The sequence below is a fragment of the Thalassophryne amazonica genome, chromosome 15 (assembly GCF_902500255.1).
Source record: "Thalassophryne amazonica chromosome 15, fThaAma1.1, whole genome shotgun sequence".
Lineage (NCBI taxonomy): Eukaryota > Metazoa > Chordata > Actinopteri > Batrachoidiformes > Batrachoididae > Thalassophryne > Thalassophryne amazonica.
In genome coordinates, this window is record NC_047117.1 from 89,635,019 (window position 1) to 89,650,288 (window position 15,270).

Consider the following 15,270-nt stretch of genomic DNA (forward strand, 5'->3'; position numbering starts at 1 on the left):
GTCACCGACAGGCGTGGAAAAACTCACGCATGCGCACGAGGGTTCAAGCATGTCTGACGTAAAAACATATGAATGAAATCCATACAGTTTTTGAAAAAAATAAAAAGGACCGTTACTTTATTGACAGCCCTCGTACCTTGTTATTTTAATGCTTATCATAGTTTTAAATGAGCACAGTGGCTATGCTAACACCGCGCTAATGAGCTTGAGAAGGTGAAAATGCATGCATGAGTGGACACTTTTCTGCAGACACGTACCCACCAACACAACCCCTACGACACCATCAGTATGCTCTCATTTAGCCGGTACCGCTTTTTGCTCTTTGCTGCTATGGCACCCGTGTGATTTATTTCCCAATTAAGACTTTGTGAACTTGTTCATTCCTGACCAGTGATATCAAGTTGCACATAAATTACCTCGGAGTGTAATGTATGTAGTCTATTTACTATTAAAAATAAAGTCAAATCACCTTCTTGTGCCGCTTTCTGACTAAACAAGCCGCTCTCAGTATTCACTGTTAAACTCTTTAGTTTACTGTGCAAAAACAAATATTCACCATTAGCGTGCTTCACCTAATTGGCAATTAATGTGTTTGGTAAAATGGGTGAAATTTAACGGGCTTCACTTCCAATAACAAGCTTTTCATCCGTCTAATTTGAAATGAAGATAAACAGCACCGCGATGGATGAGAGCGAGCAGGCAGGTTGGAATATAATGGAATCAATTAGGCAAAGACTCATGATTTATATCATGAGTTGAACACAAAGAAAACTTAATTTAGCCTATTTATTTCCCCCATTTTACTGATATCATTTGTTTGTTGTGTTTATGTAACAATAACCTATAAATCTCCTTCCCTCTCATGACAAATAAATTAATATTTCTGGGTACATGTGCATATAAAGGACAAATAAGCAGAAATGATGAATTCTCTGTAAAATGTTAAATTACATGGAACTACACATTTATATTTACACATGGGTGACAGAATATGCAATAAATCTTAAGCTTCCCCACACTGGGATGTGCATAGGGCTTGAACAGCAAAAATGTAGATGTGCATATGAGTGAGTGAGTCCATCTCAGCACCTTCTGTTGACAGTAATTCAAAAACAATCAGCACGATCATCTTGTAACACACCAAATTAAAAAGAGCACATAATGAGGATGAACTGATCAGTTTGTGGTGAGCTTTGATGCACCAGACCAATCAAAAAGAGCAACTTTGTTTTGTCTGTGTAAATTCCAAACACGTGTCTGCCACCTGCTGGATGGTTAGTGGATGGTGGATGGAATGTGACAGTTCAAAATGTACTTTCTGCAAATATGAGATGACATATGCAACAGAATGGGGAAAATAAAACCAGAACAAGATTGGACACAATGCATGGCTGGGGATAAATTTTTCATCTATACTACAAATTAGCAACGACTAACTCAAAACACTGTTCAGGAACATTCCTAAACCTGTTTTGGAACATTATTCCATAGTCTGTATCCAAAAGGGGACAGGCTGAACACTGACACCTTCTGGACAGTTTGCAGTGTGCATCCAGATCACACCATAGGCGGCAGTCTACAGACTGTCTGTGTGCACGAGCAGGTACTTTACTGATCTTACGTTAAGAGCCTGCTTTTGACATGTTAACTTAAAAACAGAATATGGAATCATCTTTCTGACACCACGCAAATTTGGGAAAATGTGCAGACAAAACTGCAGCAAAACTACACAGCTGATAACAAACAACACATTCAGGACAACGGCTGCTCTCCTTTAGGTGGCGCTATTCTCATTCACTTTTTCCATGAGGACAAACATCCTCTAGTTTCTCAACTTCACCGCCTTGCAGTTCCTAGATGAAGTTCCTGGACAAGGAAATTAATCGTGCTGACATACGAAAACAAAGGAAATGATGAAAAAATGAATACATCTTGTTGTTTATCTGCCGTGAATTTGCTCTGTTGATCCCAGTGCAGCACATAAACAATGTCTCATGCACTATGGGTGGCAAGTGAGCTAATTTACACCCCACAAACAACAGAAAATGTATCAATTTTTCAATATTTCGTTTGTGCTATGGGAACTGGGGGGGCGACTCAACAAAAATATAAACGCAACACTTTTTGTTTTGCTCCCATTTTGTATGAGATGAACTCAAAGATCTAAAACTTTTTCCACATACACAATATCACCATTTCCCTCAAATATTGTTCACAAACCAGTCTAAATCTGTGATAGTGAGCACTTCTCCTTTGCTGAGATGATCCATCCCACCTCACAGGTGTGCCATATCAAGATGCTGATTAGACACCATGATTAGTGCACAGGTGTGCGTTAGACTGCCCACAATAAAAGGCCACTCTGAAAGGTGCAGTTTTGTTTTATTGGGGGGGGGATACCAGTCAGTATCTGGTGTGACCACCATTTGCCTCATGCAGTGCAACACATCTCCTTCGCATAGAGTTGATCAGGTTGTCAATTGTGGCCTGTGGAATGTTGGTCCACTGGTACACGCTGTCGTATACGCCGGTCCAAAGCATCCCAAACATGCTCAAAGGGTGACATGTCCGGTGAGTATGCCGGCCATGCAAGAACTGGGACATTTTCAGCTTCCAAGAATTGTGTACAGATCCTTGCAACATGGGGCCGTGCATTATCCTGCTGCAACATGAGGTGATGTTCTTGGATGTATGGCACAACAATGGGCCTCAGGATCTCGTCACGGTATCTCTGTGCATTCAAAATGCCATCAATAAAATGCACCTGTGTTCTTCGTCCATAACAGACGCCTGTCCATACCATAACCCCAAAGCCACCATGGGCCACTCGATCCACAACAATCAGAAAACCGCTCACCCACACGACACCACACACGCTGTCTGCCATCTGCCCTGAACAGTGTGAACCGGGATTCATCCGTGAAGAGAACACCTCTCCAACGTGCCAAACGCCAGAGAATGTGGGCATTTGCCCACTCAAGTCGGTTACGACGACGAACTGGAGTCAGGTCGAGACCCCGATGAGGACGACGAGCATGCAGATGAGCTTCCCTGAGACGGTTTCTGACAGTTTGTGCAGAAATTCTTTGGTTATGCAAACCGATTGTTTCAGCAGCTGTCCGAGTGGCTGGTCTCAGACGATCTTGGAGGTGAACATGCTGGATGTGGAGGTCCTGGGCTGGTGTGGTTACACGTGGTCTGCGGTTGTGAGGCTGGTTGGATGTACTGCCAAATTCTCTGAAACGCCTTTGGAGACGGCTTATGGTAGAGAAATGAACATTCAATACACGAGCAACAGCTCTGGTTGACATTCCTGCTGTCAGCATGCCAATTGCACGCTCCCTCAAATCTTGTGACATCTGTGGCATTGTGCTGTGTGATAAAACTGCACCTTTCAGAGTGGCCTTTTATTGTGGGCAGTCTAAGGCACACCTGTGCACTAATCATGGTGTCTAATCAGCATCTTGGTATGGCACACCTGTGAGGTGGGATGGATCATCTCAGCAAAGGAGAAGTGCTCACTATCACAGATTTAGACTGGTTTGTGAACAATATTTGAGGGAAATGGTGATATTGTGTATGTGGAAAAAGTTTTAGATCTTTGAGTTCATCTCATACAAAATGGGAGCAAAACCAAAAGTGTTGCGTTTATATTTTTGTTGAGTGTAGAATGGGAACAATGTGGTGGTGGAAAAATCAACTGAGGCTGCAAATTTTATTTACTTATTTATTTATTTTGACATTAAATGTGAAGTGGAGCTACTGAATGTCTGGAAGCTGGGGGGGGATGTCCCCTTTAAGACCCCAGAGAACCGCCTATGAAAATGCATGTCTTTTAATATAATTAACTGTAATACTACAGTTATAATAAAATATAATAATACTATCTAATAAACCTAACATCTATATCATCCTTATATATATATATATATATATATATATATATATATATTCTCAACAGATTTGTAAGTAAGTCCCTTCGGCTGCTCCCTTGTTTGCACTCGGGGTCGTCACAGCAAATCCAAGGTGGATCTGCATGTTGATTTGGCACAAGTTTTACGCCGGATGCCCTTCCTGATGTAACTCCACATTACATGGAGAAATGTGGCAGGGGTGGGATTTGAACCCGGAACCTTCTGAACTGAAACCAAGCGCATTAACCACTTTGCCACCACCCCTGCATTCTCAACAAATTTACAGCTTTAAAAAAAATTGAATTTTGTGAAAAAGTCCAATATTTTTTGTAAGATATTTCAAAAAGTGAAATATTTATATATTTTAGACTCACAACATAAACCAAAATGTTTACATTTTTTATTTATTTTTTTGATAATTATGGCCTACAGCTTCAAGAAATACAATATGTACAAACAGGTGCTGTATGCATATATTATATATTTCAGATTTTTTTTTTTTTTGTATGGCTTTATGTAATTTTACAATATTTAATTTTAGTAGTGCTGATTTATCATTGTCAGGACAATTAATGCACATGTTTTGATTTGATTACCGTGTTTGCATGTACATTGCCCTCTATTATTTGTCTTCATGTCGACATGAAAAATATGTTTGCATATCTGCGGTTATGTGGAAGCAGCCCGGCTCGGTTAACTTTGCATATGGTTGTCCAACATTCTTGTGTAATGAAACCTCTTTGTTCCTGGGTCTTCCCCCCTCCCAATATTTGCAGGGTTATTGAGAAGTGAAGCTCGTCAGATTCTCATTACTGCATGTGGCATTCACGTGGCTCAGCATCTCTTTTCCTCTCCCCCAGCCTCTTACAGCTTCATCCCACATCCATCCATGTGCCCAACACAAAGCCATGGCTGCAATTAGCACACGTGTCATCACACACCACAGCCCCATTAGGTCCAAATCTTTCCTGTCCTCAGCACCACTCGTCCATCCTGCCTTCACCTCTGCAGCTCTGCCGGTAACGATGGATATGTTAGACAGTAATTAAAGTGAGATCATGAGCATTCAGGTGATCTGGGGAAGAATGAGATGCCATGTTCATTTCTGTTCCGGGTGGAAGTACGTGCATCCTGGACCTGCAAAATGAGGCGCTGATCTTGTCATTTGTAAAGTCTGTTTTTGATTTTTCTCTTTTTTTATCTTTGTATCTTGTGAAAGATTCGGGCGTGCACTTTGTATCGATTCCAAATCAGCCGTGGGGTAGGGCTAACGGAAAGCAGCTTCATCTGTTACAACATTTGCAACATGACAGAAAGGGTCAGTTTCCTTTCTTTGACAAACACACCTGCTCCTAATCCATCATCAATCACACATGCACTAACTATCCAGCAGGTGGCAGACACATCTATGGGATATTACATAATAACACAAAGTAACTTGTTATCTGAGGCCAACATATTGGGCCATCGGGTATTGTGAAGACCTGGCGTCCGTCTGTCTGTCTCTGTCTGTCCATCCATCCATCCATCTGTCTGTGTTCAGCAGAAGTCCAGTTCTGTTACTGCCAGAGTCTTCAAATTCACAGGGAGCATTCTTGGGACGCAGACCTTGGACAAGTTCAAAGATGGCTAACCTTGCATTCTGTTTGAATCTGTTCCACTTTGTTTTTGAGTGGCGGGGGATAACAGCCAATCAGAGCAGAGCTGCATTGTGACGTCAGTGGCTGGTTTCTTCAAAACCGCTTTGCTTTGTGTTTATGGGTGATTCTTTAACTACGGGCACTACTGGCCTTGTAAATGTAATTTCCACCACACCATTGCCTTACAATATAAAGCGCCTTGGGGCAACTGTTTGTTGTGATTTGGCGCTATATACATGTGCTCTGATGTCACTGTTTATCTCCATAGAAACTACCCAAACAATCTTTCATACAAACTGTTTAAAGGGACATTACAGTGTTGTGGTGGAAATTACGGCAATAGTGTGGGACAACTACATTTTGTTTAAAAAAATCACAACAGTTGTATGACATTGAATACCCCAATTATGTTTTGATTATTTTACTGATATTTTATTCAGAGATATTTTAAAACATTAGAAAAAACGTTTCTTTACCATTCATTTTTATCTTTGAAGATCAAAAGTCTGGGTGTGGGACAAGCACAAAACGGCAATATTTGCATATAATGATGCTGAAAAAAGGTGAAAAAGTCATCATAGACTACTAGAACAAATTTTTTAACACACTTTCATTGTAAAGATAACTATAAAAGTGTGAAATTTCCCCTTTTTTCTGTTTTTCATACAATATGATCAAAGGACATAATAAGTGCCCGTAGTCTAAGAATCACCCTTATATGCATGTCTCTCATATATTATGTAAAAGCTAGCGAGAAATAAACACTTCTAAAAATGAAAATGCCATTTTTGGAACCTAATAACACCTCTGAACTTATTTTGCAGATGTTAGCATGGTGACGTCACAGACTGGTAGGTAGCTGTTTGTGTGTAAATATATCCACTTTGTCATATATTATGTAAAAGATAGCAAGAAATAAACACTTCTGAAACTGAAAATGCTCTTTTTTTGTAACCTAATAACACATTTTGCAGCGTTAGCATGCACGCTAAGTTCTGCTAACTCAAAGCAAACTTCCTATGGAGTTAAATTTGTCTTAATACCAGCAAATGCACAGAAGGTGAGCTACAAATATTCATTGTTTTGCATAACTTACGCTTTTGTCAAAAGCTCATGTACATGCACATGCAAAGCCTCCTGCATATGCTGTTAAAACGTAATTATTGTTTTTGACTGATTAATAGAGGGGTCTCTTTGAACATGTACAAACTGTATGTAAGACAACAGGATCTTAATAATTAATGAAACAACTGCAAATTATAAAGAACACAAGGCTCATACGGCCGAGGATATTTTAACATTGTGTTATATTTGTAATTGACGTGGAAAAATCACCAAATTGTATTCTGTTGTATGTTTTTGAGCTGGACATATCTATCTATCCATCCATCCATCCACTCAATGCAAACCCCACCAATCCCTGTGAACCTTAACTGGAATACATGGGTACAGAAAACAGATGGATATTGAGAAATATGGAATAATCTAACACTAAAATCAAGACTACACTTTTTAAAGCACTTTTGTAATTACTTTATTTTATTTATTTTGTATGTTCAGTCTTGGTCACATTGCGACACTGTTGGTATTCAGCACTGTATCAGGGAATAAGATTTTCTTCCATTTATTGTGGAGCCTAACATTTGATTACTGAACAGCCATATTTGATTGGACCCGTGGGTGGCGCTGATGACGAACACTAGTTGTTCTTGGAAATAACAGTCACTGTTGCATGATGCTAACACAAACGGTGGTTACTATTTTCTGTGATGAGGCCCATCTATCAATACTCAAAGTACCAAAGTGGCAACATCCTTTATAACTGCCAACAGACTTAACATATACAGATGTAGTTCCTCTGCGGTGGATCAGGCGAAGGAGGTGATGGTTTGTATCCCAACGGCTGTGAACCTTATCCCACCAGTCAAGGCCTGAGAGATGGGGTAGACCCTGGACAGGATACCAGTCTATTGCAGGAGACTTTTCTTGGAAAACCCAATTCCACTGGTATATTTTGTGTTCATATTGTGACTAAATGTAAAATCACTCTTATGTGAATCCCTTCTTGTGAGACCCAAATTGGCATTGACTGAATTGTTTCACCAGTATTTTTCCCTTGTGTTTGTATTTGATGCCAACTGGACCATCACCATGGCCCTGTTAAGTTTTATGACCATTTTGGCATTGGTTCTTGCACAAAGTAGAATGTTGGAAAATGTTTCCTATAAGACTAAATGGCACTTTGTTGATTGCAGTCACTGGGATAAAGTCCCTCGAGAACTCTGATCATAATTTGCTTTTGTTCTGATGATCTAGCGCGCTGGAAGCCAGGGATCTTGGACTGTGGACTGCACAGTGTTGATAAGTTCTGTCACATTGTATCATCTGATACCATCTTGGAGGCTACAAAGGCGCTGAATTACTCCAGAGTCTTATTAGTTTGAATCTTTCATTGAGTTGTCTGTCACTTGAACCCCTAAAACTCATCAAAGTCATTACCGTTTTCACTTTTTCAATCCCTCAGTCTTTTCATGTTCCCGAGGTCACTCCTTTATTCCTTGCGTTCTATTTTTCATCACAACTTTATCCTCATTCGTACCCTCAAACACTCTTTAAACTTGAATGGATGACAGGGGCGTCTCGTGAAAAGTGCAGGAGGCCTACGTGATCAGCAGAGAGTTTCTGACACACAGAATCACCCTGAAGCTGCCGTTGAATGTTTTAGAGCCACTCGGCCTGCTTTCTGAGCGGGATAAGGCAGCGCATGTCTCTTGGTCTGGCGTGGTGCGCTACCTGTTCTGCCCTCCCCTCTCGTCTCTTCACACTAATTGGAGAGAATCAGCTTTATAAATTTAAGTGGGGCGTCTGCGTCACACTGAAGTGTTGCATGAAGATGCCTGTCAGGTCGGAACGTGTCCACATATTTTTACTTGTCTGGATGCAGTGTGCCAGATTTGTGCCTGCACGATGCAGAGGCAACATGCTGCAGGCGATAATAAGGACGGGGCTTAAGCACTGGTCTGTCTCGGCCTAATCACTGCCTGCATTTCAAAGGCGAGAATGCCAATTAAAACTGATCGGGCTCAATAGGAGCTTTTGGTCCTGCCACAGTGAGGAGCAACACATCCAACATGAAAATCAATCTGCTCCCCATCTCCTGGTCAGGAGCAGTTTGCACCCAGCGAGCCACGATGCACCAAACGCCTAATCGGAGGCAAAGGAGCCCCCTGTCCTTACTGGACATTTATCAGTCCTTACCGGTTGATTGGAGTACCTCTTACTGCCCATTAGGGGGAAGCAACTGTCCATACTGGCGTTTACAGGATCATATTTTAAATCAGCAGTTGGGTGGGACTGTGTGCTGTGGCAGGTATGCAGAGGACAACCCGCCTTCGCGGCTTCAGAATGATGTCCGTCTGTAAGGAGAGATAATTTTTGGCATTTGGTGCAAATGAGCTCCCATGAGGTCAGTTTATGTTGTTGCTCAACCACGGACAGCTCCTGACAGGCCATGTTGTAATGATGACATCATGCACAGTGACAGCGTCTCCTCTCAAACCGCCCAATCACAGCACATACCGCTTCTCTTTTACTGAGAAAAATGAAAGCAGATAACAGCCACTTCCAACTTTGATTATACTCCTTGCAACCTCTCAATTTTTCCGAATCGGATGTGGTTTTACTGAGTCTTTTTCCTTTTTTTCCCTTAAATGTTATTTCACTTTTTTAACAATAACAACACTCCGCAGCCTATTTCTCTGCATCATTTATTTTCATTATCTTACAAATTATACATTACACTAAAGATGGTTTATAATGAAAGTCCGCAACAGCTTTGTATTTATAAATTTAAGTGATGATTTATGCTTATAGATTAGCAATAAATTTGTTTACTGAAAGAAAATATTGGTGCAATGAAATCAAAAAGGTTATTTTTATTTACAGACAACAAGCGTGTTAGTTATAAATAATCACTTAATAAATCCATAACATCTTAAATTTATATTCTGCTTTATAGTCATTACAATTTTAGTGAATATGATTATTCACATTCAATATACCAATAGATTATACCAATTAGTTTGTTTCTACCAATTGTGTGATATAAATGTATATTTATCTTATATGTACAGTTGTTGTTGTTGGCAGTGTCCTCGCGAGGATAGTGGGAAGGCCATTTTTTTTTTAAAGTTTCTTTTCTGCAAGCCCTCTGGTTCCTGAAAAGTCCGATGCAGGATGCACAAGACCTGTTACACTTGGGGCAAATGAACACTTGAGTAGGCTGGGCTTGTGCTGCTGCCCGCTCTTTCTGTCTTTGACGCTTCTGGCGTGAGGCCTCACTTCTTTCTGCCTCAAACTTCAGGCTGGCGGATTTGATGCTGGAACGCCAGCTGAGTCTATCTGTAGTTAGATGCTGCCATGACTGATGCTGAATGCCTGCAAGGGAGAGCTGTTTCTTCAGCTGGTCCTTACAGCGCTTTTTGGGGGCCCCTTGGTTTCATCTCCCTTCCTTGAGCTCGCCAAAGAGAATTAATTTCGGCACGCGTGTATCATCCATCCTGGCTACGTGACCTGCCCAACGAAGCTGTTGTTTGAGTATAATAGACTCCATGCTGGGCAATTTGGCTCTGGTAAGGATGTCCTCATTTGAGACGTAGTCCTGCCACTTGATCCCGAAGATGTTTCGGAGACAACGCTGATGAAAGCGTTCCAGTAATCTGATCTGCTGGCGATACAGAACCCAGGTTTCAGCTCCATACAGGAGGGTAGGGACCACAATGGCTCTGTAGACCTGCACTTTTGTGGAAAGGCGCAGTGCATGATTCTGCCAGACTTTCTTTGAGAGTCGACCAAAAGAACTGCTGGCCTTGGCAAGGCAACTGTCTAGGTCCTTGGCAACAGATGCGTCATTTGAGATAACACTACCGAGATACGTGAAGTGCTCTACTGCATTCAGGCTGGTACCCTCGATGTTGATTTGGGGTGGGGTATATGCTGTATGGGGGACCGGTTGATATAGCACTTCTGTCTTTCTCAGGCTGATGGTGAGGCCGAAGGCTCTTGCTGCTTCAGCAAAACAGTTGACAATGTGCTGCAAGGCTTGCTCCGTATGGGCGACGAGGGCGCAGTCATCTGCAAAGAGCAGCTCCGTGATTAGCTGTTCTGTGATCTTAGTGTGGGACAGAAGGCGCCGCAAGTTAAACAGACTTCTGTCGGTTCTGAAGCGGATATAGATGCTGTCTGTCAAGTCTTCTTTGGCCTCACGAAGCATCATGCTGAAGAAGATGGAGAACAGAGTGGGCACGAGGATGCAACCTTGTTTGATGCCATTTGAGATGGGGAAGCTGCAGGACAGAGTCCCGTTGTACTTCACTTGTCCCATCTGGCCTTCATGCAGCTGGCGGATGATGGTGAGGAGCTTTGGAGGGCAGCCAAGGCGTGCAAGAATCTTCCACAAACCCTCACGACTGACCGTGTCAAAAGCCTTGGTTAGGTCTATGAAGGCTGCATAAAGGGCCATGTTCTGTTCTCTGCACTTCTCCTGGATCTGTCTCAGGACAAAAATCATGTCGGTGGTTCCCCTGTTGGCCCGAAATCCGCACTGACTCTCGGGAGTATTTTCATGCGCTATGGTAGGGGTAAGCTTGTTGAGCAGCACTCGAGCCAAAATCTTACCTGCTATTGAGAGGAGAGTGATGCCCCGGTAATTAGAACAGTCGGACTTGTCGCCCTTGTTCTTGTACAGGGAGACAATGACCGCATCCCGAAGGTCATGTGGAACCATTTCCTTTTCCCAGCAACTGGAGAAGAGAATCTGAAGCTTGTCGAGGACTGCCTCACCTCCATTTTGGTACACCTCTGCTGGGATGCCATCTATGCCAGGAGACTTCCCTGGATTCAGCTGCGTGGTGGCCTTTTGGATCTCTTCAAGTGTTGGGGGGTCATCAAGTTCCCATTTCACCTCCACCTGGGGAATCTTCTCGATTGATGACTCTTGCACAGTGCGCTTGTCACTGAAGAGGTTTTCAAAGTGTTCTGACCAATGCTGCATAATGGTTTCCTTGTCCGTCAGAAGGGTGGAGCCGTCTGAGGAGCGCAGGGGTGCTTGCACTTGATGTGCTGGCCCATGGATGGTCTTAAGGGCTTCATAAAAGGAGCGCATGTCTCCAGCATCGGCATGTTGTTGTGTCTTCTCCGCAAAAGCTAGCCACCAGTCATTCTACAGTATGCGGAGCTTGCTTTGCAGTGTGGAGCAAGCATTTCTGTAAGCTGTCTTGGCAGAGTGGTCATCAGGTTTAGCTAAAAGAGTCTTGTGGCATGCACGTTTCTTTTCTAGTAGTTCCTGGATCTGTGCATCAGACTCAAACCAGTCTTTATTTTTCCTGGCTGAGAAGCCCACTACTTCTGCTGCCGTCTCCTGAAGGTTGGTCTTTAATCTCATCCACTGTTGTTCAGGGTCGTCAGGCAGGCCTTCTTCTCCACCCAGTCTCTCCTCTAGTTTGGCCTGGAACTCCATTTTTGTGTCTATGTCTTGCAGCTTGTGGACTTGTAGCTTCTTAAACTGTGGGCCTTTCTTCTTAGGAGGGGGCTTGAAAGTGAAAGCAATCTTGGAACGGACCAAGCGATGATCCGTATAGCAATCCGCCCTAGGCATCACCTTGGTATGTAGTATGTCTCTTCTATCACGCTGTCGCGTCAGAAAGGTAGTCCAGAAGGTGCCAGTGTTTGGAGCGTGGTTATCTCCAGGTTGCTTTGAATCTCTCTTTCTGTTGGAACAGGCTGTTGGTGATCGTCATGTCATGTGCAGAGCAGAACTGCAGCAGCAGGCGGCCACTGTCGTTACAGTTGCCTATGCCATGTTTCCCTAGCACGTCCTTCCATACATCAGAGTCGCGGCCCACTCTGGCGTTGAAATCTCCCATGATGAGGAGCTTGTCCTGGGTGTCGACATGCTGTAGAAGGTTGTGCAGATCGCTATAGAAAGCCTCCTTAACTCCGATGTTGGCCTGCATGGTTGGGGCATACACACTAACAATAGTGGCAAAATCCATGTTGTTGATGGGGAGCCAGATTGACATGAGTCGGTCAGAATGTCCAACTGGCAAACTGTGTAACCTATGTGCTATGGCGCTCTTAATCATGAACCCGACCCCTGAGAGTCGATGATCTTCTTTAGCCTTCCCTGACCAGAACAGTGTGTAGCCTGTGCCTTCCTCGGTGAGTGACCCTTGGTCTCCAAAGCGCACCTCGCTGAGTGCAGCAATGTCTATGTCAAGCCCTGCTAGCACTTTGGCGACTAAGGCTGAGCGTCTTCGAGGATGATCGCTATTGTCTGAGTCCATCATTATGCGTACATTCCAGCACGCAATTTTCAGGTTCTTTGTTTTTCTTTTCGCACCGCATGTAGTGATGCCCGTTGGCAGCGGTGAGCCAACCGGGTCTAGTGAGACAAGCCATGTTTAGACCACCTTTTCCAGGTCTGTCTCCATGTGGAGAAAGCAGGGCTATCCCTAAACAGGGCTAATTGGGCACCCAGGGCCCTGCCGGATGATGCTGTTGTCTCGGGTCAGCAATCAAACAACCATAGCTCCTGAGCCACCTGCATGCAGGATCGAGACTGCAGCTACATGGGAAACAAGGTACCAGTAGATTCAGTAGATTCTCACAAATCCAACAAGACCAAGCATTCATGATATGCACACTCTTAAGGCTATGAAATTGGGCTATTAGTAAAAAAAAAGTAGAAAAGGGGGTGTTCACAATAATAGTAGCATCTGCTGTTGACGCTACAAACTCAAAACTATTTTCAAACTGCTTTTTTAGCAATCCTGTGAATCACTAAACTAGTATTTAGTTGTATAACCACAGTTTTTCATGATTTCTTCACATCTGCGAGGCATTAATTTTGTTGGTTTGGAACCAAGACTTTGCTCGTTTACTAGTGTGCTTGGGGTAATTGTCTTGTTGAAACACCCATTTCAAGGGCATGTCCTCATCAGCATAAAGCAACATGACCTCTTCAAGTATTCTGACATATCCAAACTGATCCATGATACCTGGAATGTGATATATAGGCCCAACACCATAGTAGGAGAAACATACCCATATCATGATGCTTGCACCACCATACTTCACTGTCTTCACTGTGAACTGTGGCTTGAATTCAGAGTTTGGGGGTCGTCTCACAAACTGTCTGTGACCCTTGGACCCAAAAAGAACAATTTTACTCTCATCAGTCCACAAAATATTCCCCCATTTCTCTTTAGGCCAGTTGATGTGTTCTTTGGCAAATTGTAACCTCTTCTGCACATGTCTTTTATTTAACAGAGGGACTTTGCGGGAGATTCTTGCAAATAAATTAGCTTCACACAGGCATCTTCTAACTGTCACAGCACTTACAGGGAACTCCAGACTGGCTTTGATCATCCTGGAGCTGATCAATGGGTGAGCCTTTGCCATTCTGGTTATTCTTCTATCCATTTTGATGGTTGTTTTCCTTTTTCTTCCACACGTCTCTGTTTTTTTTTTTTTTTTTGTCCATTTTAAAGCATTGGAGATCATTGTAGATGAACAGCCTATAATTTTTTGCACCCGTATAAGTTTTCCCCTCTCCAATCAACTTTTTAATCAAACTATGCTGTTCTTCTGAACAATGTCTTGAATGTCCCATTTTCCTCAGGCTTTCAAAGAGAAAAGCATGTTCAACAGGTGCTGGCTTCATCCTTAAATAGGGGACACCTGATTCACACCTGTTTGTTCCACAAAATTGACAAACTCACTGACTGAATGCCACACTACTATTATTGTGAACACCCCCTTTTCTACTTTTTTACTAATAGCCCAATTTCATAGCCTTAAGAGTGTGCATATCATGAATGCTTGGTCTTGTTGGATTTGTGAGAATCTACTGGTACCTTCTTTCCCATGTAACAATAAGAAATATACTCAAAATCTGGATTAATCTTTTTAGTCACATAGCACTACTATTATTCTGAACACTACTGTATTTGTATACAAATGCTCATTCATTAGCAACTTTAAAATAAATAGCTGAATGTGTGCAGATGTATGCTGCGTTTGTTTTATTCCTTAATTATTTATCATCATTATGCTGTGGTTAAGATTTGCATCATGACAGGTGGAGGTGTGACATTCACACAAAATATGAAGGAAATGCAATAAACAGAAAGCAGTGAGTCTGCTGGCTGGTGGAAATTCAGCTGAGTAAAGTGGTGTTGAATTATAAGCTGATGTGGTTATGGAATGTTTGTTTTCATTTTCTGAGACCCAGAAAAAAACAACTAAAAATATATATTTTCTTTGCCTCACTGCAATAAAACACGCACCTGTGCACCCTCCGTTCTTTACACTGTGCACAAAAAAAGCTGATTTCAGTGACATCAAAACAGAAAGTTATATTCATCAAACAGTGCTCCAAAAAAATTAATGGAAACAATATAGTTCAAATATAAACCATTTATTGTATTTTAAAGGCAGATCAACAAAGGGCCTGGAATGACCGCAAAATAATTAATTACAGTGAGCAATTAAAACCAAAGTTCTGGAGAGTACAAGTATGTATCTCGAACGTGGTGTGTGTGTGTGTGTGTGTGTGTGGAGGTAGGGAGGGGCTGCTGTAAAATGATGTGCTGGTTTTATATACTGGCCTCAAACATCAGAATGGCCGTTATGGTCTTTAAACCATCACGGCGAAA

The 15,270-nt window shown here is 42.4% G+C and overlaps 1 long non-coding RNA gene across 2 annotated transcripts; it reads left to right on the forward strand.

Moving 5' to 3' along the window:
* The first annotated feature begins 1,219 nt into the window (after positions 1-1,219).
* On the forward strand, positions 1,220-15,266 carry LOC117526501. Of its 2 annotated transcripts, none has more exons than XR_004565308.1 (2): positions 1,220-1,232; positions 15,180-15,265. It is a non-coding gene; the product is annotated as an uncharacterized LOC117526501 (long non-coding RNA). The 2 variants fall into 2 exon arrangements; XR_004565309.1 differs by lacking the exon at positions 1,220-1,232 and adding an exon at positions 5,574-5,586 and having other exon boundaries at positions 15,180-15,266.
* Positions 15,267-15,270: the final 4 nt, after the last annotated feature.